At 42.9% G+C, this 20000-nt stretch overlaps 2 long non-coding RNA genes across 4 annotated transcripts; one reads left to right on the top strand and one right to left on the bottom strand.

Moving 5' to 3' along the window:
* Window positions 1–13710: 13710 nt before the first annotated feature.
* Window positions 13711–15813, top strand: LOC126984621 (uncharacterized). Of its 2 annotated transcripts, none has more exons than XR_007737142.1 (4): window positions 13711–13866; window positions 14338–14481; window positions 14752–14949; window positions 15442–15813. It is a non-coding gene; the product is annotated as an uncharacterized LOC126984621 (long non-coding RNA). The 2 variants fall into 2 exon arrangements; XR_007737143.1 differs by having other exon boundaries at window positions 13766–13866; window positions 14289–14481.
* A 199-nt stretch (window positions 15814–16012) lies between these two features.
* LOC126984622 (uncharacterized) lies at window positions 16013–17474 on the bottom strand. 2 transcript variants are annotated; one of them, XR_007737145.1, is made up of 3 exons: window positions 17274–17474; window positions 16859–16962; window positions 16013–16338 (listed from the first exon to the last, which is right to left on the bottom strand). It is a non-coding gene; the product is annotated as an uncharacterized LOC126984622 (long non-coding RNA). The 2 variants fall into 2 exon arrangements; XR_007737144.1 differs by having other exon boundaries at window positions 16755–16962.
* Window positions 17475–20000: the final 2526 nt, after the last annotated feature.

Below are 20000 nucleotides of genomic sequence, written 5' to 3' on the forward strand. Positions count from 1 at the left end.
GGAAGGGAAGGCAAGGGAAGGGTAGGGGAGGGAAGGCTTGGATATGGAAGGGAAGGAGAGGATAGGGAAGGGAAGGTTAGGTAGGGTAGGGTAGGGAAGGGAAGGCAAGGGAAGGGTAGGGGAGGGAAGGCTTGGATATGGAAGGGAAGGAGAGGATAGGGAAGGGAAGGTTAGGTAGGGTAGGGAAGGCAAGGAAAACAAAGGAAGGGTAGGGGAGGGAAGGATTGGATATTTAAGGGAAGGAGAGGATAGGGAAGGGAAGGTTAGGTAGGGTAGGGTTGGGAAGGGAAGGCAAGGGAAGGGTAGGGGAGGGAAGGCTTGGATATGGAAGGGAAGGAGAGGATAGGGAAGGGAAGGTTAGGTAGGGTAGGGTAGGGAAGGAAGGGAAGGAAGGAAAGAAGGAAGGGGAGGGAAGGCTTGGATATGTCAGGGATGGAGAGGATAGGGTAGGGAAGGTTAGGTAGGGTAGGGAAGGCAAGGAAAGGGTAGGGAAGGGTAGGGAAGGAAAGGGAAGAGAGTTGAAAGGTAGGATATGGTAGGGAAGGGATGGGAAGGAAGAGAAAGGGAAGAAATGAAGGGGAAGGGAGAGTGAAAGAAGGAATGAAAGGAAATAAAGAAAGAGGAAAAGAAAGAAATGAATGAAGGCAGGCAGATAAATAAAGTAGGAAAAGAAGGAAGGAAAGGAGGAAAATAATAAAGAGAGAAAGATAGGAGAGAAGAAAAAGAAGAAAAAGAAGAAAAAGAAGAGGAAGGGAAGAAAAGCTATAATTATGAGAGAGAGAGAGAGAGAGAGAGATGGATGAACAGAGATGGTAATGTTAAGAGAGAGAGAGAGAGAGAGAGAGAGAGAGAGAGAGAGAGAGAGAGAGAGAGAGAGAGAGAGAGAGAGAGAGAGAGAGAGAGAGAGAGAGAGAGAGAGAGAGAGAGAGAGAGAGAGAGAGTATATGTATAGAAGGAGGGTTGGAGAAAGGAAAGAAGGAAGAAAGGAAATAAAAAAGAAAGAAGGAAGGAAGGAAAGAAACCAAGGAAAAGAGAAAAAAGGAAAGAAAGAAAGGAAGAAAAATAAGGAAGAGAAGGATGAAATGCCAATCAGGAAAAGAAAGGAAGGAAGAAAGGAAGGAAGGAAAGAAGGAAGGAGTTAGATAAAGAAAGAAAGAACTGAGAAAGGGAAGGGAGGAGGAGAGAAGATGGTAAGGCACTTTAGCAGAAGGATAGAAGAAGAGAGGAAAGGAAGGAAGAAAAAATAAAACAAATAAAGGAAGGATGAGAAAGAGGGAAGAAATGAAGAAGGAACAGTAAAGGAAAAAAAGAAAAAGAGGAAGGGAGTATAGGAGGAAATGGGAAGAGTGAGAGATGAGAGAGAAGGAAGAAGGTGCCAGAGAGAGAGAGAGAGAGAGAGAGAGAGAGAGAGAGAGAGAGAGAGAGAGAGAGAGAGAGAGAGAGAGAGAGAGAGAGTTGATACACCTTCCCCTCATTGACCCAGGGAGAGAAGGAAGCATTCAGAGAGAGAGAGAGAGAGAGAGAGAGAGAGAGAGAGAGAGAGAGAGAGAGAGAGATGAAAGAAAATAAACATTAATAGCAATACCTAAGTGGGTCCTCTTAGCCCCCCCCTTCCCCTTCACACAGTTAAAAGTTTGTCAAGAGTTGCAAAGAGAATATCCAAACGTGTGTGTGTGTGTGTGTGTGTGTGTGTGTGTGTGTGTGTGTGTGTGTGCTACATAAGCATTTTGAGTACTTTTCCTCCATATCTATCTGGACACCCTCCTTCACCACCTCCTTCTTCTCCTCCTTCACCTCAACAAGTGTAAAGTCTTCCACTTGGGTCCAGAAATAGTGCCAGTACATGCTACCTGAGTCAGCAGCCATGCACTACAAGTCTCTCGGGGGTCACTATCAGCAGTGACTTGAAACATGCCTCCAAAAAAGGTAATACAATGCTGGGTTTCATAGCGAGTAATTTCGAGTGTAAGACGCCGAGAGAAATGTTGTTCTTGTATCACTCATTGGTGAGACCTCACCTGGAATATGCAGTGCAGTTCTGGTACCTATAGTTTCAAGAACATTGAATAGCTCGAGAGAGTACAGCGACGCGCTATGAAAATGATACCATCATTGAGGACCTTATGAAGAACGACTCAAGCGACTCAACCTCTTCACGCTGGAAAAGTTGACTGCTGGGTGGGTGGGTGGGGGGAAACTTGATGCAAGTTCAAGTACATGAACATGGTCAGTAATGTCGATCACTCTAAGTTTTTTTGCGGTCCCAACTAACCCGGGAGCTAGAAACAGTAGTCAAACATTTCAAAGCGAAGCGAGGCAGCACAAACAGGGGCAGGAGTTATTTCTCGGAACAGAGTCGTCCGCCACGGGAACAACCTTCCTGCCGAAACAGTTAGTGCGAAAAGACCAACTCCTTCAAGAATCGCATTGCCCTGTCACTGGTGCGTCAGGGGCGAAGTGAACGTACCCACGGTTACGTCCTCAAGTTGTTTTGATAATCTTTTCCGCGGGTCACTCAAGTGGCTGACGAAATGATTACACCACTAGAACTCCTCCTCCTCCTCCTCCTCCTCCTTCTCCTCCTCCTCCTCCTCCTCCTCCTCCTCCTCGTCCCTGTAGGTTTTATTGACTTTCTATCGTTGTTTTTATCTTTTAGTTTATTTTTAACCGGTTTCATATAGCTATTAGTGCATTTTTTAAAACGTTTTTAATTTTTAAGTGGTTTTATATAGTTTTATTGGTGTTGTTTTTCCGGTTTTATTGTTTTAGAGAATAATAGATCGATTAAATTCGGCGCCATATGACCCAGCAGTTGTGGCGCCAAGATGAACGCTCCAATAATCCTCCTCCTCCTCCTCCTTCTCCTCCTCTTCTTCCTCCTCCTCCTCCTCCTCCTCCTCCTCCTCCTCCTTTTATCACTTCATTATCAGTAGTAGAAGTATTATAGTAGTAACAGTAGTAGTAGTAGTAGTTGTTGTAGTAGTAGCAGTAGTAGTAGTAGTAGTAGTAGTAGTAGTAGCAGCAATGATGATGATGACGCCCCCAGATGAAGTGATAACTGGCTGATTGCGTCATAAGTTCGTTAAGGCGAGACACTTTTATGATATGATTGACCCTTTTTCCGTGGGGCTTCGTGTGTGTGTGTGTGTGTGTGTGTGTGTGTGTGTGTGTGTGTGTGTGTGTGTGTGTAGGGCTTCTTTGGGTGGTTTTATGTCGGTATTTAATGACGGGAAGTTGACCTCTGTGTGTGTGTGTGTGTGTGTGTGTGTGTGTCATCTGTGAGCTTTTTTTGTATATTTCTTGTTCTCCTTTTCTTCTTTTCTTCTTCTTATTCCAATTTTTCATCTTATTTTTCTTCTTCTTATTTTTCTTAAGTGGTTAAAATAAGAAACTATATTTGTAAAGTTAACGAAAAACAGGAATAGGAAAATAGAGAAAGATAATAACAAAGAAAGTAAGAAATAAATACACAAGGAAGAAAAGCACTATGATAAAAAAGACACAAATATAAAGTAAAAAAAACATAGGAAAGAATAGACGGAAGGGGAAAGGAGGTGAAGGGGAGAATGGGGAAAGAAGGAAAGGAATAAGTAAAAGAAAAGAAATGTTAGAAGGAGATGAAAATAATAGACAGAAAACGGAGGAATTAGTGAGAGAAAGAAATGTTAGACGGAGATGAAAATAATAGACAGAAAACGGAGGAATTAGTGAGAGAAAGAAATGTTAGACGGAGATGAAAATAATAGACAGAAAACGGAGGAATTAGTGAGAGAAAGAAATGTTAGGAGATGAAAATAATAGACAGAAAACGGAGGAATTAGTGAAAGAAAGAAATGTTAGACGGAGATGAAAATAATAGACAGAAAACGGAGGAATAAGTGAGAGAAAGAAATATAAATAGGAGATGAAATAGACAGAAACGAAAATAAAAAAATGAAAAGGAGGGAAGGAAAGGAAAAAAATAATAAATGAAGGAAATAAATAAACTCAAAACAGAATAAAAAAAAAAAATAGTAGAGGAGGAGGAAGAGGAGGAGAATAAACGAAAGTAGAAAGGAGGTGAAGGGAATAATAGGGAAAAAAAAAGAAAAGGAATAAGGAAAATAAAAAAATGGAAAAAGGAGATTAAATAGACAGAAACGAAAATAAAAAAAATGAGGAGGAAGAAAAGGAAAAAATGATAAATGGATAAAACAAAAAATAAGTAAAGGAGGAGGAGGAAGAGGAGGAGGAGGAGGAGGTGGAGGAAGAGGAGGAGGAGGAAGAGGAGGAGGAGGAGGAAGAGGAGGAGGGAGGAAACTATTACAGGCAGGATCAACGTGTTTTAACTCTGCCAAAACAAGGTTAAGGGATAAGCCAGCATGATCTCTCTCTCTCTCTCTCTCTCGTATTTTTTCCTTCTTTTTTACTTCCTTTCTTTCCTTCTCCCTTTTTTCTTTTTTCCTTCTTTCTTCGTATTTCTTTTTCTTTCCTTTTCTTTCTTTATTTCTCTCTCTCTCTCTCTCTCTCTCTCTCTCTCTCGTTCGGTCATTTTTTGCATTTTACTTTTTATTGTTTATCTTTTTTGGGAGAATAGGTGTGTGTGTGTGTGTGTGTGTGTGTGTGTGTGTGTGTGTGTGTTTCTTTGCTCTTTATTTGTTTATCTCGCCTTGTTTGTTTCCCTCCCTGTTTTCTTTACTTCAATTTCCTTTTTCTCCCTTTTCTGTTAAATTCTCTTTCGTTTCCTTCCTTTTTATTTCACTCTTTTCCTGCACCTTTTGTTTCCTTCCCTTTTTGCTTCTATATCATCCTTCACTTCCCTGTTGTTGTTGTTTTTTTTGTTTTGTTTTACCGCATTTCCCTTCCCTATTTCACTTATCTCCCTTCATTTTTTCCTTGTTCTGTTTCCTTCTTTTCGTTTCCCTTCCCTGTTTTACTTATTTCCCTTCATTTTTTCCTTGTTCTGTTTCCTTCTCTTCATTTCCCTTCTCCATTTTACTTATTTCCCTTCATTTTTTCCTTGTTCTGTTTCCTTCTCTTCATTTCCCTTCTCCATTTTACTTATTTCCCTTCATTTTTTCCTTGTTCTGTTTCCTCCTCTTAATTTCCCTTCCCTATTTTTCTTATTTCCCTTCATTTTTTCCTTGTTTTGTTTCCTACTCTTCGTTTCCCTTCCCTATTTTACTTATTTCCCTTCATTTTTTCCTTGTTCTGTTTCCTTCTCTTCGTTTCCCTTCCCTGTTTTACTTATTTCCCTTCATTTTTTCCTTGTTTTGTTTCCTTCTTTTCGTTTCCCTTCCCTATTTTACTTATTTCCCTTCATTTTTTCCTTGTTCTGTTTCCTCCTCTTAATTTCCCTTCCCTATTTTTCTTATTTCCCTTCATTTTTTCCTTGTTCTGTTTCCTCCTCTTAATTTCCCTTCCCTATTTTTCTTATTTCCCTTCATTTTTTCCTTGTTCTGTTTCCTTCTCTTCATTTCCCTTCTCCATTTTACTTATTTCCCTTCATTTTTTCCTTGGTCTGTTTCCTTCTCTTCATTTCCCTTCTCCATTTTACTTATTTCCCTTCATTTTTTCCTTGTTCTGTTTCCTTCTCTTCATTTCCCTTCTCCATTTTCCTTATTTCCCTTCATTTTTTCCTTGTTCTGTTTCCTTCTCTTCATTTCCCTTCCCTATTTCACTTATTTCCCTTCATTTTTCCCTTGTTCTGTTTCCTTCTCTTCGTTTCCCTTCCCTTCATTTTCCTCGCAACTCTTTTTATGGGAGCAGTCTCGTTCCTCCCATATCATTTTCTTTCACTTCATTTTCCTTCCTGTTTACTTCCCTTCCCGTTTTTCCCATTTCATTTTCCTCCCCGTTTCGCTTCCTTCACTTCATTTTCCTTCCTGTTTACTTCCCGCCATCACAGCCTAACACTTGTGGGTCTGTCGCTGATTTCTTTCTTTTTCTTCTTCTCTCTCCTTTTCATCTTATATTTCCTTGTTCCAGCTTTATTCATTTCACCTCAGTTTCCTCTATTTGGTTTCCTTTACTTCCTTTTCCTTCCTCCTCTGTTTATTCCACATTTTCCTTATTTCACTTCATGTTCCACTCATTTCATCCATCCTATATTTCATCCTCCACGCGGCCTCCACATCAGAGCCTAGCACCTGTGGGTCTTCCTAACGCCTGATGCGCTCCCAGATTACCCAGAAAGGGATGACATTGTACCTCGGCGCGTGCCCTGCTGGCCCTCTTTCAGGAGATTATACTATGTGTTTGTGGTGGGGTGCAAATGGGCTTGGCATTCACTCACGGTCTGGTCATATGCTGGACTCGTGATTGTTAGCTAGTGTTCCCTTTTTGTTTTTGTTTTGAGGCAAGAGCTGTGTGTGTGTGTGTGTGTGTGTGTGTGTGTGTGTGTGTGTGTGTGTGTGTGTGTGTGTGTGTGTGTGTGTGTGTGTGTTCATTTCTATAGGTTCAGTTGACATTAATGGAGTTTATTTTATTTCAAAGGGTTTAGTTTATTTCAAAGGGGGCTCAGATATTTCAATGGGGGTTTAGCTGGCATCAAAGGGGTTCAGCTTATTTCAAGGGGGTTTAGTTGGCATCAAAGGGGTTCAGTTTGTTTCAAGGGGGTTTAGTTGGCATCAAGGGAAGTTCAGTTTGTTTCAAGGGGGTTTAGTTGGCATCAAGGGAGATTCAGTTTGTTTCAAGGGGGTTTAGCTGGCATCAAGGGAGATTCAGTTTGTTTCAAGGGGGTTTAGCTGGCATCAAGGGAGATTCAGTTTGTTTCAAGGGGGTTTAGCTGGCATCAAGGGAGGCTCAGTCTGTTTCAAGGGGGTTTAGCTGGCATCAAGGGAGGCTCAGTTTGTTTCAAGGGGGTTTAGCTGGCATCAAGGGAGGCTCAGTTTGTTTCAAGGGGGTTTAGTTGGCATCAAGGGAGGCTCAGTTTGTTTCAAGGGGGTTTAGTTGGCATCAAGGGAGGCTCAGTTTGTTTCAAGGGGGTTTAGTTGGCATCAAGGGAGGCTCAGTTTGTTTCAAGGGGGTTTAGCTGGCATCAAGAGGGTTCAGTTTGTTTCAAGGGGGTTTAGCTGGCATCAAGGGAGGTTCAGTTTGTTTCAAGGGGGTTTAGTTGGCATCAAGGGAGGTTCAGTTTGTTTCAAGGGGGTTTAGTTGGCATCAAGGGAGGTTCAGTTTGTTTCAAGGGGGTTTAGTTGGCATCAAAGGGGTTCAGTTTGTTTCAAGGGGGTTTAGTTGGCATCAAAGGGGTTCAGTTTGTTTCAAGGGGGTTTAGTTGGCATCAAAGGGGTTCAGTTTGTTTCAAGGGGGTTTAGTTGGCATCAAGGGAGGTTCAGTTTGTTTCAAGGGGGTTTAGTTGGCATCAAGGGAGGTTCAGTTTGTTTCAAGGGGGTTTAGCTGGCATCAAGGGAGGTTCAGTTTGTTTCAAGGGGGTTTAGTTGGCATCAAAGGGGTTCAGTTTGTTTCAAGGGGGTTTAGTTGGCATCAAAGGGGTTCAGCTTATTTCAAGGGGGTTTAGTTGGCATCAAGGGAGGTTCAGTTTGTTTCAAGGGGGTTTAGCTGGCATCAAAGGGGTTCAGTTTGTTTCAAGGGGGTTTAGTTGGCATCAAAGGGGTTCAGTTTGTTTCAAGGGGGTTTAGTTGGCATCAAGGGAGGTTCAGTTTGTTTCAAGGGGGTTTAGTTGACATCAAAGGGGTTCAGTTTGTTTCAAGGGGGTTTAGCTGGCATCAAAGGGGTTCAGTTTGTTTCAAGGGGGTTTAGTTGGCATCAAGGGAGGTTCAGTTTGTTTCAAGGGGGTTTAGTTGGCATCAAGGGAGGTTCAGTTTGTTTCAAGGGGGTTTAGTTGGCATCAAAGGGGTTCAGTTTGTTTCAAGGGGGTTTAGTTGGCATCAAGGGAGGTTCAGTTTGTTTCAAGGGGGTTTAGTTGGCATCAAGGGAGGTTCAGTTTGTTTCAAGGGGGTTTAGTTGGCATCAAGGGAGGTTCAGTTTGTTTCAAGGGGGTTTAGTGGGCATCAAAGGGGTTCAGTTTGTTTCAAGGGGGTTTAGTTGGCATCAAGGGAGATTCAGTTTGTTTCAAGGGGGTTTAGTTGGCATCAAGGGAGATTCAGTTTGTTTCAAGGGGGTTTAGTTGGCATCAAGGGAGATTCAGTTTGTTTCAAGGGGGTTTAGTTGGCATCAAGGGAGATTCAGTTTGTTTCAAGGGGGTTTAGTTGTCATCAAGGGAGGTTCAGTTTGTTTCAAGGGGGTTTAGTTGGCATCAAGGGAGATTCAGTTTGTTTCAAGGGGGTTTAGTTGGCATCAAGGGAGATTCAGTTTGTTTCAAGGGGGTTTAGTTGGCATCAAGGGAGGTTCAGTTTGTTTCAAGGGGGTTTAGTTGGCATCAAGGGAGGTTCAGTTTGTTTCAAGGGGGTTTAGTTGGCATCAAGGGAGGTTCAGTTTGTTTCAAGGGGGTTTAGTTGGCATCAAAGGGGTTCAGTTTGTTTCAAGGGGGTTTAGTTGGCATCAAGGGAGGTTTAGTTTGTTTCAAGGGGGTTTAGTTGGCATCAAGGGAGATTCAGTTTGTTTCAAGGGGGTTTAGTTGGCATCAAGGGAGGTTCAGTTTGTTTCAAGGGGGTTTAGTTGGCATCAAGGGAGATTCAGTTTGTTTCAAGGGGGTTTAGTTGGCATCAAAGGGGTTCAGTTTGTTTCAAGGGGGTTTAGTTGGCATCAAGGGAGATTCAGATTGTTTCAAGGGGGTTTAGTTGACATCAAGGGAGGTTCAGTTTGTTTCAAAGGGTTTAGTTGGCATCAAGGGAGGTTCAGTTTGTTTCAAAGGGTTTAGTTGGCATCAAGGGAGATTCAGATTGTTTCAAGGGGGTTTAGTTGACATCAAGGGAGGTTCAGTTTGTTTCAAAGGGTTTAGTTGGCATCAAGGGAGGTTCAGTTTGTTTCAAAGGGTTTAGTTGGCATCAAGGGAGATTCAGATTGTTTCAAGGGGGTTTAGTTGACATCAAGGGAGGTTCAGTTTGTTTCAAAGGGTTTAGTTGGCATCAAGGGAGATTCAGATTGTTTCAAGGGGGTTTAGTTGACATCAAAGGGGTTCAGTTTGTTTCAAGGGGGTTTAGTTGTCATCAAGAGGGTTCAATATATTTCTAGAGAGCATTTTAATCCTAGGGTTCACTTTATTTCTACAGGTTCAATTGACGTCAAGGGTGTTCAGTTTATCATCCTTTACCAGAGTATATTCGGTTATCGTGTATTTTTCTCTCTTTTGGCAGGAGAGATGATCACCTGTCCACCTGCCTGCTCAGCCCTGCCACGCACTCACCTGGCGGCCCCCGTGCACAGGTAAGTGAAATAATTTTACGATTTAGTTACAAAGGTGTCTTGATGCTCCTCCTCTGATGGAGCTCAAGTCACAGGAAAGAGAAGATACAATAGAAATAAACATTACACCATCAGAAAATAAATAAATGGTTATGCTTTCTGCAGTATGTTTTCCTTTTCTATTTACGTTCGGCTTATACCGCAGGTAGCCTTTCATCAAGGACCTGTTGGTCGGCCCCAGCCCGTTCGTGGCGCGAGCAATTGTTTTATAGTGGCGCCATTCTTCTTTGGCTCATGCTGCCCCCAGGAGCTCATTTTTCATCCACTTTAAAGTTTGCCAGAGTCCGCTTAAGGCCACTCGGCGATGACTGAACATTGTCAGCTCGTAGCGGCGGGCAGTACATGAACCCGGGTCCTTTAGGTCTAGGACACCTCGCTTCCAGGTTGACCACTCGGCCACCGCCTCCCAATGCTTCCATCTTAGAATAACTTTTAGTGCGTCAGTGTGATACCGAGATAAATCACACTCAGTTAACCCGGTAGCTGCGGGGATCATGTTTCTTAAAGGCCCCTCTAAGCGAGAAAAATGAGAAAAAATCATCACTCACGCAAACCATTTCATAATATATATCAACGCATTTGTGATCAGTTTATGCATCATCTATTTTTTTGGGGTTTATATCATGGCACAAATTTAGCCCGTCGCTGCTACACGGTAAAGCCACAAGTTTGGCCCGTCGCTGCTACACGGTAAAGCCACAAGTTTGGCCCGTCGCTGCTACACGGTAAAGCCACAAGTTTGGCCCGTCCCTGCTACACGGTAAAGCCACAAGTTTGGCCCGTCCCTGCTACACGGTAAAGCCACAAGTTTGGCCCGTCGCTGCTACACGGTAAAGCCACAAGTTTGGCCCGTCGCTGCTACACGGTAAAGCCACAAGTTTGGCCCATCGCTGCTACACGGTAAAGCCACAAGTTTGGCCCGTCGCTGCTACACGGTAAAGCCACAAGTTTGGCCCGTCGCTGCTACACGGTAAAGCCACAAGTTATGCCCGTCGCTGCTACACGGTAAAGCCACAAGTTTGGCCCGTCCCTGCTACACGGTAAAGCCACAAGTTTGGCCCTTCGCTGCTACACGGTAAAGCCACAAGTTTGGCCTGTCGCTGCTACACGGTAAAGCCACAAATTTAGCCCGTCGCTGCTACACGGTAAAGCCACAAGTTTGGCCCGTCGCTGCTACACGGTAAAGCCACAAGTTTGGCCCATCGCTGCTACACGGTAAAGCCACAAGTTTGGCCCATCGCTGCTACACGGTAAAGCCACAAGTTTGGCCGTCGCTGCTACGGTAAAGCCACAAGTTTGGCCCATCGCTGCTACACGGTAAAGCCACAAGTTTGGCCCATCGCTGCTACACGGTAAAGCCACAAGTTTGGCCCATCGCTGCTACACGGTAAAGCCACAAGTTTGGCCCGTCGCTGCTACACGGTAAAGCCACAAGTTTGGCCCGTCGCTGCTACACGGTAAAGCCACAAGTTTGGCCCGTCGCTGCTACACGGTAAAGCCACAAGTTTGGCCCGTCGCTGCTACACGGTAAAGCCACAAGTTTGGCCCGTCGCTGCTACACGGTAAAGCCACAAGTTTGGCCCGTCGCTGCTACACGGTAAAGCCACAAGTTTGGCCCGTCACTGCTACCGGGTTAAACATGTTGATACCTTGTAGCTTAAACATTGCCAGCTGTCACTTTAAGAGAGAACCTTTCCGTAAACATTGTCAGCACTTCCTTGCGAGACTCTACATTGTCCACGCGTTGCCGCGGCGGTTAATTCCGTTACTTTAAACTTTGGTAAAACATAACAAGGTGAAACACTTTGAAGCGTTATTGATTTCGTGATTAAAAAAAGAATATGAAGGATGAACAGAATAACAGAATGAACAATAACACGAAAAGGAAGATATCGAATAAGATGAAAAAAATGAAGACAGGAAGAGGAAAATGACGAAGAAGATGAAAAAAAGGAGACAGGGAGAGGAAAATGACGAATAAGATGAAAAAAATGAAGACAGGGAGAGGAAAATGACGAAGAAGATGAAAAAAATGAAGACAGGGAGAGGAAAATGACGAATAAGATGAAAAAAATGAAGACAGGAAGAGGAAAATGACGAAGATGAAAAAAATGAAGACAGGAAGAGGAAAATGACGAAGATGAAAAAAATGAAGACAGGAAGAGGAAAATGACGAAGATGAAAAAAATGAAGACAGGAAGAGGAAAATGACGAAGATGAAAAAAATGAAGACAGGGAGAGGAAAATGACGAAGAAGATGAAAAAAATGAAGACAGGAAGAGGAAAATGACGAAGATGAAAAAAATGAAGACAGGAAGAGGAAAATGACGAAGATGAAAAAAATGAAGACAGGAAGAGGAAAATGACGAAGAAGATGAAAAAAATGAAGACAGGGAGAGGAAAATGACAAATAAGATGAAAAAAATGAAGACAGGAAGAGGAAAATGACGAATAAGATGAAAAAAATGAAGACAGGAAGAGGAAAATGACAAATAAGATGAAAAAAATGAAGACAGGAAGAGGAAAATGACGAATAAGATGAAAAAAATGAAGACAGGAAGAGGAAAATGACAAATAAGATGAAAAAAATGAAGACAGGAAGAGGAAAATGACAAATAAGATGAAAAAAATGAAGACAGGAAGAGGAAAATGACAAATAAGATGAAAAAAATGAAGACAGGAAGAGGAAAATGACAAATAAGATGAAAAAATGAAGACAGGAAGAGGAAAATGACGAATAAGATGAAAAAATGAAGACAGGGAGAGGAAAATGACAAATAAGATGAAAAAATGAAGACAGGGAGAGGAAAATGACAAATAAGATGAAAAAATGAAGACAGGGAGAGGAAAATGACAAATAAGATGAAAAAATGAAGACAGGAAGAGGAAAATGACAAATAAGATGAAAAAATGAAGACAGGGAGAGGAAAATGACGAATAAGATGAAAAAAATGAAGACAGGAAGAGGAAAATGACGAATAAGATGAAAAAAATGAAGACAGGGAGAGGAAAATGACGAAGAAGATGAAAAAAAGAAGACGGAGAAGAAAATGACGAAGAAGATGAAAAAAAAAAGAAGACAGGAAAAGGAAAATGACGAAGATGAAAAAAATAGAAAAATATAATGAAGAGTAACACAAAGAAGAGGAGAAGAACGAATATAATTAACGAAGATAACTAACAGCGGAAGTGAACAGAGGATCCCCAGGACAGAAGAGATGGCGTGCTGCAGGTTAATTGGAGGGTCACCTGGCTCCTCTTACCTGTCGAACCACTCTTCAACAAGGGACGCAAACACAGGTAAGGGAACGATTGTCTTGTGTTTGTTGTACTTTTAAGGTACTACATGTTACCTGGAGAAGGAGGAGGAGGAGGAGGATTCTAAGTTGTGAGATTTGGAAGGTTTGGAGGATAGGGGACACAAGGAGGAAGGAGGAGGAGGAGGAGGAGGAGGAGGAGGAGGAAGGAGGAGGAGGAGGAGGAGGATTCTAAGTTGTGAGATTTGGAAGGTTTGGAGGATAGGGGACACAAGGAGGAAGGAGGAGGAGGAGGAGGAAGGAGAGGAGGAGGAGGAGGAGGAGGAGGAGGAGGAGGAGGATTCTAAGTTGTGAGATTTGGAAGGTTTGGAGGATAGGGGACACAAGGAGGAAGGAGGAGGAGGAGGAGGAGGAGGAGGAGGAAGATCGAATCGAAGAAGAATTGAAAGACGAAAAGCTAGTAGTTAGGTTGCGAGGAGGAGGAGAAAGAAGAGAGGAGGAGGAGGAGGAGGAAGAGGAGGAGGACTCTAAGTTGTGAGGTTTGGAAGGTTTGGAGGAAGTGGAAAAAAGGAGGAGTTTAAGGCAGGAAGCTAGCATTGATGGAAGGAGGAGGAGGAGGAAGGAGAGGAGGAGGAGGAGGAGGAGGAGGAGGAGGAAGGTCGAATCGAAGAAGAATTGAAAGACGAAAAACTAGTAGTGAGGTTGCGAAGAAGTAGAAGAAGAAGAAGAAGAGGAAGAAGAAGAAGAAGCGAAAGGAAGGTAAGGAAGAGATATGGTGAAGAAGAAGAAGGAGAAAAGAAGAAATGAAGAAGGAAAAGGTAGTTGTGAGGGAAGGTAGAGAAGAAGAAGAAGAAGAAGAAGAAGAAGAAGAAGAAGAAGAAGAAGAAGAAGGAGAAAAAAAGAAATGAAGAACGAAAAGCTAGTTGTGAGGGAAGATAGAGAAGAAGAAGAAGAAAAAGAAGAAGAAGAAGTAGAAGAAAAAACAGAAACAGAAGAAGTAGAAGAGGAAAAAGAAAAAGAAGAAGAAGAAGAAGAAGAAGAAGAAGAAGAAGAGAAGCAAAGTTAGCAATAGCATATCAGTTTTACAGCGAAGGACGAGGACAAGGAGAAGGTTGAGGTGATAGATGTTGATGTTATCGGCTCGCTTGCTTCATTCCATTCCTTGAGCCGCCGTGTCCTTGTCCGGGGGTGTCGAGGAGAGGAGTCTGTCACGTCGGCCGGGAAGCAGTTGAAATCACGTCGTCTTGGAGTGAACGTCAGGAAGGTGAGGGAAACTTGAGTTGTGTTGATGGGTGTTTTTTTTTTTCTTATTGCTGTTTGTTTTCTTTATTTTGTTGTGTTTTGTTTTGTTTTTGTTTTCTGCTCTTTGTTTTTGTTTTTTATTGTTGTTCCTTTTTTTCTTTTTCTTTTCTTTTTATTGTTTCTGTTCTTTTTTTTTTCTTTTTCTTCTTCTTCTACTACTACTACTACTACTACTACTACTACTACTACTACTACTATTTCGTCTTCTTCTTCTTCTTCTTCTTTTTCTTCTTCCTCCTCCACAAAGGGCCTAATCCTGAACAGTTCGGCACCCAAGTACACATATTCGACAAGGCTTTCCTAGGAGTTTTGGGCATTTTCAGGGGTAGTTTTATGACCCTTCTTGTACTCTTATCATTTTTTTTTTGTCCCGTGAACCTACAGACACACTCATTAGAAAGCGACTGATCTCATTTTCGGCCTTTGGAATTAGCTGACGTGAAGGGTGGAGCGTCTGGGAACACCAACCAAAGAACCAAGATGGCCTCCTCCTCCTCCTCCTCCTCGTGGGTGATGGTGGTGGTGTTGGTGGTGGCGGCGGTGGTTCAAGGACAGCAATCTCTATACGACTGTCAAGGTTGGTTTGAAGTATTTTTATTCATTTATTTATTCATTCATTTTTATACGCCTATAGGGGCTATAGGCGTATAAAAATGAATGACTTTCTTTAGCGGGCTGGTTGGTGGTCGACTCAAGCCCATCATGGCGCAGGCAAGTGTTTATAGTGGCGCCATCTATTCTTGGTTCATTCTGTCCCCCGGAGCTCATTCTTAAGTTCAGTGGTCAACAAGTGCAACCAACCTTACTTTTCTTACATAATCACTGACTTACTAACACCCTCTTTCAGTGCTCCAAAGCTGCAAGACAGGGACGTACAGCTTCCTCTACGACGGACTGTACGGGCCCCAGTGTTACTTCATGCAGTTCGCAAACCTTGTCACTTGGGAGCAGGCGAGGCAGAGGTGCAAGAAGGAAAACGCCGAGCTCGCCTCCTCTTTCATCTGTCCCGGCCTGCTTCATTCCATTTTTAAAGAGTCCAATTTTCGTGAGTATTTGTGATTTTTGTTGTTGTTGTAGTAGTAGTAGTAGTAGTAGTTGTAGTGGTAGTAGTAGTAGTAGTTGTTGTTGTTGTTGTTGTGAAGAATATACTCGACTTTTCATTCTTTTTGCGGCCCATCTATGGTTTTTCGTATAGGGGCAACGATTAGCGTTTTTTTTTTTCTCTATTTTTTGCCCTTGACCTGCTTCCTTTACTGTAAAAAAAAGTGTGTGTGTGTGTGTGTGTGTGTGTGTGTGAGAGAGAGAGAGAGAGAGAGAGAGAGAGAGAATCATTTCTTTATTATTCTCTCCCCTCCACTCCCTCATTTAGAGAGAGAGAGAGAGAGAGAGAGAGAGAGAGAGAGAGAGAGAGAGAGAGAGAGAGAGAGAGAATCATATCTTTATCATCCTCTCCCCTGCACTCTCCCATTTGTTTACATTATATTCATGGCTCGGTTGTTTAGCTTTAATTTACAAGTCGACCACATTTTTTCTCTAGCCCATGGCATATACTGGATCGGCGCCACGGACATCAAGGAGAAGACCTGGTACTATCTGAATGGCTGGCCCGTGCACTGTAGCTATTTTCGCAGCCCTCCCGCGGCCAGCACCTCACAGCAATGCGGCGCCGTGTACTTCTTCTCAAATAATGACACCACCATGTACATAACCTCTTACAGCTGTTCAACTCCGATACAATTCTCTCTCTGTGAAATGCCTGGTAGAAGTACTTAAGCTGTTTTTTATTTCTTTATTTCTTCCGTAAGTTGATGTAAATTACGTGTGTGCATTTCTAAGGGTTGTTGTTTGTAAGGGTTGTTGCTATGCTAATATTAGGTATACTCATTGGTGAAATATATACAGAAGATGATGCCAGATTTGATTCTCCTCTTCCACTTGCTATATTGAAGGTTTATGTATGTATATGTCAAACAAAAATATATAAGATGCTAAGGTTCGTATTGTAAGACATTTCATTGCCCAAGAACACCTATTTGAGAAGGCTTTCGTAGGAGTTGTGGGCATTTCCAGGAGTAGTTTTATGACCCTGGTGGTAGTGTGACCCTTCCTCTGTACCATGAACCTAGGAAACACATATTTGACAAGGCTTTCGTAGGAGTTTGGGGCATTTCCAGGAGTAGTTTTATGACCCTGGTGATAGTTTGACGCTTCTTCTGTACCATGAACCTAGGAAACACATATTTGACAAGGCTTTCGTAGGAGTTTGGGGCATTTCCAGAAGTATTTTTATGACCCTGGTGGTAGTGTGACGCTTCTTCTGTACCATGAACCTAGGAAACACATATTTGACAAGGCTTTCGTAGGAGTTTGGGGCATTTCCAGGAGTAGTTTTATGACCCTGGTGGTAGTGTGACCCTTCTTCTGTACCATGAACCTAGGAAACACCTATTTGAGAAGGCTTTCGTAGGAGTTTGGGGCATTTCCAGAAGTAGTTTAATGACCCTGGTGGTAGTGTGACCCTTCTTCTGTACCATGAACCTAGGAAACACATATTTGACAAGGCTTTCGTAGGAGTTTGGGGCATTTCCAGGAGTATTTTTATGACCCTGGTGGTAGTGTGACCCTTCTTCTGTACCATGAACCTAGGAAACACATATTTGACAAGGCTTTCGTAGGAGTTTGGGGCATTTCCAGGAGTATTTTTATGACCCTGGTGGTAGTTTGACCCTTCTTCTGTACCATGAACCTAGGAAACACATATTTGACAAGGCTTTCGTAGGAGTTTGGGGCATTTCCAAGAGTATTTTTATGACCCTGGTGGTAGTGTGACCCTTCTTCTGTACCATGAACCTAGGAAACACATATTTGACAAGGCTTTCGTAGGAGTTTGGGGCATTTCCAGGAGTATTTTTATGACCCTGGTGGTAGTGTGACCCTTCTTCTGTACCATGAACCTAGGAAACACATATTTGACAAGGCTTTCGTAGGAGTTTGGGGCATTTCCAGGAGTAGTTTTATGACCCTGGTGGTAGTTTGACGCTTCTTCTGTACCATGAACCTAGGAAACACATATTTGACAAGGCTTTCGTAGGAGTTTGGGGCATTTCCAGGAGTAGTTTTATGACCCTGGTGGTAGTGTGACCCTTCTTCCGTACCGTGAACCTAGGAAACACATATTTGACAAGGCTTTCGTAGGAGTTTGGGGCATTTCCAGGAGTATTTTTATGACCCTGGTGGTAGTGTGACCCTTCTTCTGTACCATGAACCTAGGAAACACATATTTGACAAGGCTTTCGTAGGAGTTTGGGGCTTTCCAGGAGTATTTTTATGACCCTGGTGGTAGTGTGACCCTTCTTCTGTACCATGAACCTAGGAAACACATATTTGACAAGGCTTTCGTAGGAGTTTGGGGCATTTCCAGAAGTATTTTTATGACCCTGGTGGTAGTGTGACGCTTCTTCTGTACCATGAACCTAGGAAACACATATTTGACAAGGCTTTCGTAGGAGTTTGGGGCATTTCCAGGAGTATTTTTATGACCCTGGTGGTAGTGTGACGCTTCTTCTGTACCATGAACCTAGGAAACACATATTTGACAAGGCTTTCGTAGGAGTTTGGGGCATTTCCAGGAGTAGTTTTATGACCCTGGTGGTAGTGTGACGCCCTTTGTATCTCCTTCCTCTTCCTCTGTCCCTCCATCCTTCCATCCCCTTTCTCCTCCCTCTCCCTGTTCCTCCATCCTTACCTGCCCTTTTTGCCTCCTTCCAATCTTCTTTTCCCCCCTCCAATTCTCCTTTCCTCTCTTCCTCAGTCCCTTCCCTTTTCTTACCGTCTCCCTTTCCTTCTCTCCTCAGCCATCCTCTCTTAACCCTTCTCCCTTTCCTCCCTTCTCCCTCGTATTACTTCCTCCCTTCCTCCCTTAGTCCGTTTCCTTCTCCCTTTCTTTCCTCCCTTCTCTCCTCAGCCATCCTCTCTTAACCCTTCTCCCTTTCCTCCCTTCTCCCTCGTATTACTTCCTCCCTTCCTCCCTTAGTCCGTTTCCTTCTCCCTTTCTTTCCTCCCTTCTCTCCTCAGCCATCCTCTCTTAACCCTTCTCCCTTTCCTCCCTTCTCCCTCGTATTACTTCCTCCCTTCCTCCCTTAGTCCGTTTCCTTCTCCCTTTCTTTCCTCCCTCTCCCTTTCTTTCCTCCCTTCCTTCTCTCCTCAGCCATCCTCTCTTAACCCTTCTCCCTTTCCTCCCTTCTCCCTCGTATTACTTCCTCCCTTCCTCCCTTAGTCCGTTTCCTTCTCCCTTTCTTTCCTCCCTTCCTCTCACTCATCCACCTACGCCTCTCCCTTCACCTTTCTTCCCCTTTCACCTTCTTTCCTTCCTCTCCCTATCATCTACTCCCTCGTAACCCCTTCACTTTCCTCCCTTTCCCTTTCTAATCTCCCTTCCACTCCTCATCCCTTCCCTCCCCTCTCCCCTTCCCCTTCCTCCCTCTCTCCCACATTCTTCCCTCCCCTTCTCTCTCCTTCCTTTCCTCCCAATTCTACCCCAGTTCCTCTTCCTCTCCCTTCCCTTCCTCCTCTTCTCCCCCTCTCCTCCCCTACCATCCCTTTCGCCGCGAAACCAAGAAATTAATAAAACGAAGCAAGAAAAATCTTGAAGAATATATAGCGGAAACGAGCAAATCTAATCCTAAAGATTTTTTTTAGCTATGTAAATAATAAAAAGTCACTCACTTGTGGTATCGGATCGCTTGCTAATGACAATGGTAACCACACGAACGATGAAAATGAAATGGCTACAATCCTAAATAACTTTTTCGCATCCGTATTTACCGACGAAGATTGTTTATCACCTCAACCGCCGGAGGTTAGAAGGACCAAAAAGATGTTAAGTGGCGTGCTCATCGTAGAAAGTGACATTTTACGCACAATTGAAAAGATTAAAGTAAGCAAAGCTCCTGGTCCAGACAAAATTACCCCTAGGGTCTTAAAAGAAATCAAACATCAAATTTGTAAACCGCTCTCCATCATATTAAATAAATCTTTAACAGCTGGAAACTTGCAAATGTCACACCAATTTTCAAAAAGGGGGACAAGTCTCATCCAGGAAACTATCGACCAATTAGCCTGACATCGATTGTTTGTAAGTTAATGGAGACTATCATTCGCGACAATATGGTGAAATTCTTCGAAGAAAATAATATGATAAATAATTCGCAACATGGCTTCCGTAGTAAACGTTCGTGTTTGACTAACTTACTTGATTTTTTTCATTATATTTTTGAGGTGTTCGATGAAAGCAGATCAGTAGATATCATATATCTGGATTTTCAAAAGGCATTTGATAAGGTCCCCCACCAACGATTGCTCAGCAAACTACTGGCGCACGGTATCTCGGGTAACATTTACAATTGGCTTGCGGACTGGCTCTCTGAGCGGAAACAGAGAGTAGTTCTAAACGGTGTTACATCTAACTGGCTCGACGTCAAAAGCGGCGTACCTCAAGGATCAGTGCTTGGCCCCATGCTCTTCTTAATTTATGTTAATGATATCGATGATGGGCTCACTTGCAAAGTATCAAAATTTGCTGATGACACAAAAATTGCTAGTAAAGTAACTGCGACACTCGACGAAGAAGCTTTACAATCAGATATAGATCGACTTGCACGTTGGGCCAATCAATGGCAAATGAAATTTAACGTTGACAAATGTAAAGTGTTGCACATCGAAAAAGATAACAATCGCGTTCGGTACGTAATGAATGGCCAACAACTTTCTGCAGTAAGTAAAGAAAAGGATCTTGGAATCACTATATCAAGCGATTTAAAGCCCGGTCAACATTGTTCAGAGGTAGTTAAAACTGCAAACAAATTGGTTGGCTTCATCGGACGAGTCTTTAATAATAAGTCGGAAAAAGTAATATTAAAACTGTATAATTCGTTGGTTCGACCCCGTCTAGAGTACTGTGTACAGTTTTGGTCTCCCTACTACAGAAAAGACATAGAAAAGTTGGAACGGGTCCAACGAAGAGTAACAAAGATGATTCCTAGGTTGAGAAATTTGTCATATGAACAAAGGCTTAAAGAAGTAAATTTATTCAGCCTA

This window comes from Eriocheir sinensis, chromosome 57 (assembly GCF_024679095.1).
Source record: "Eriocheir sinensis breed Jianghai 21 chromosome 57, ASM2467909v1, whole genome shotgun sequence".
Lineage (NCBI taxonomy): Eukaryota > Metazoa > Arthropoda > Malacostraca > Decapoda > Varunidae > Eriocheir > Eriocheir sinensis.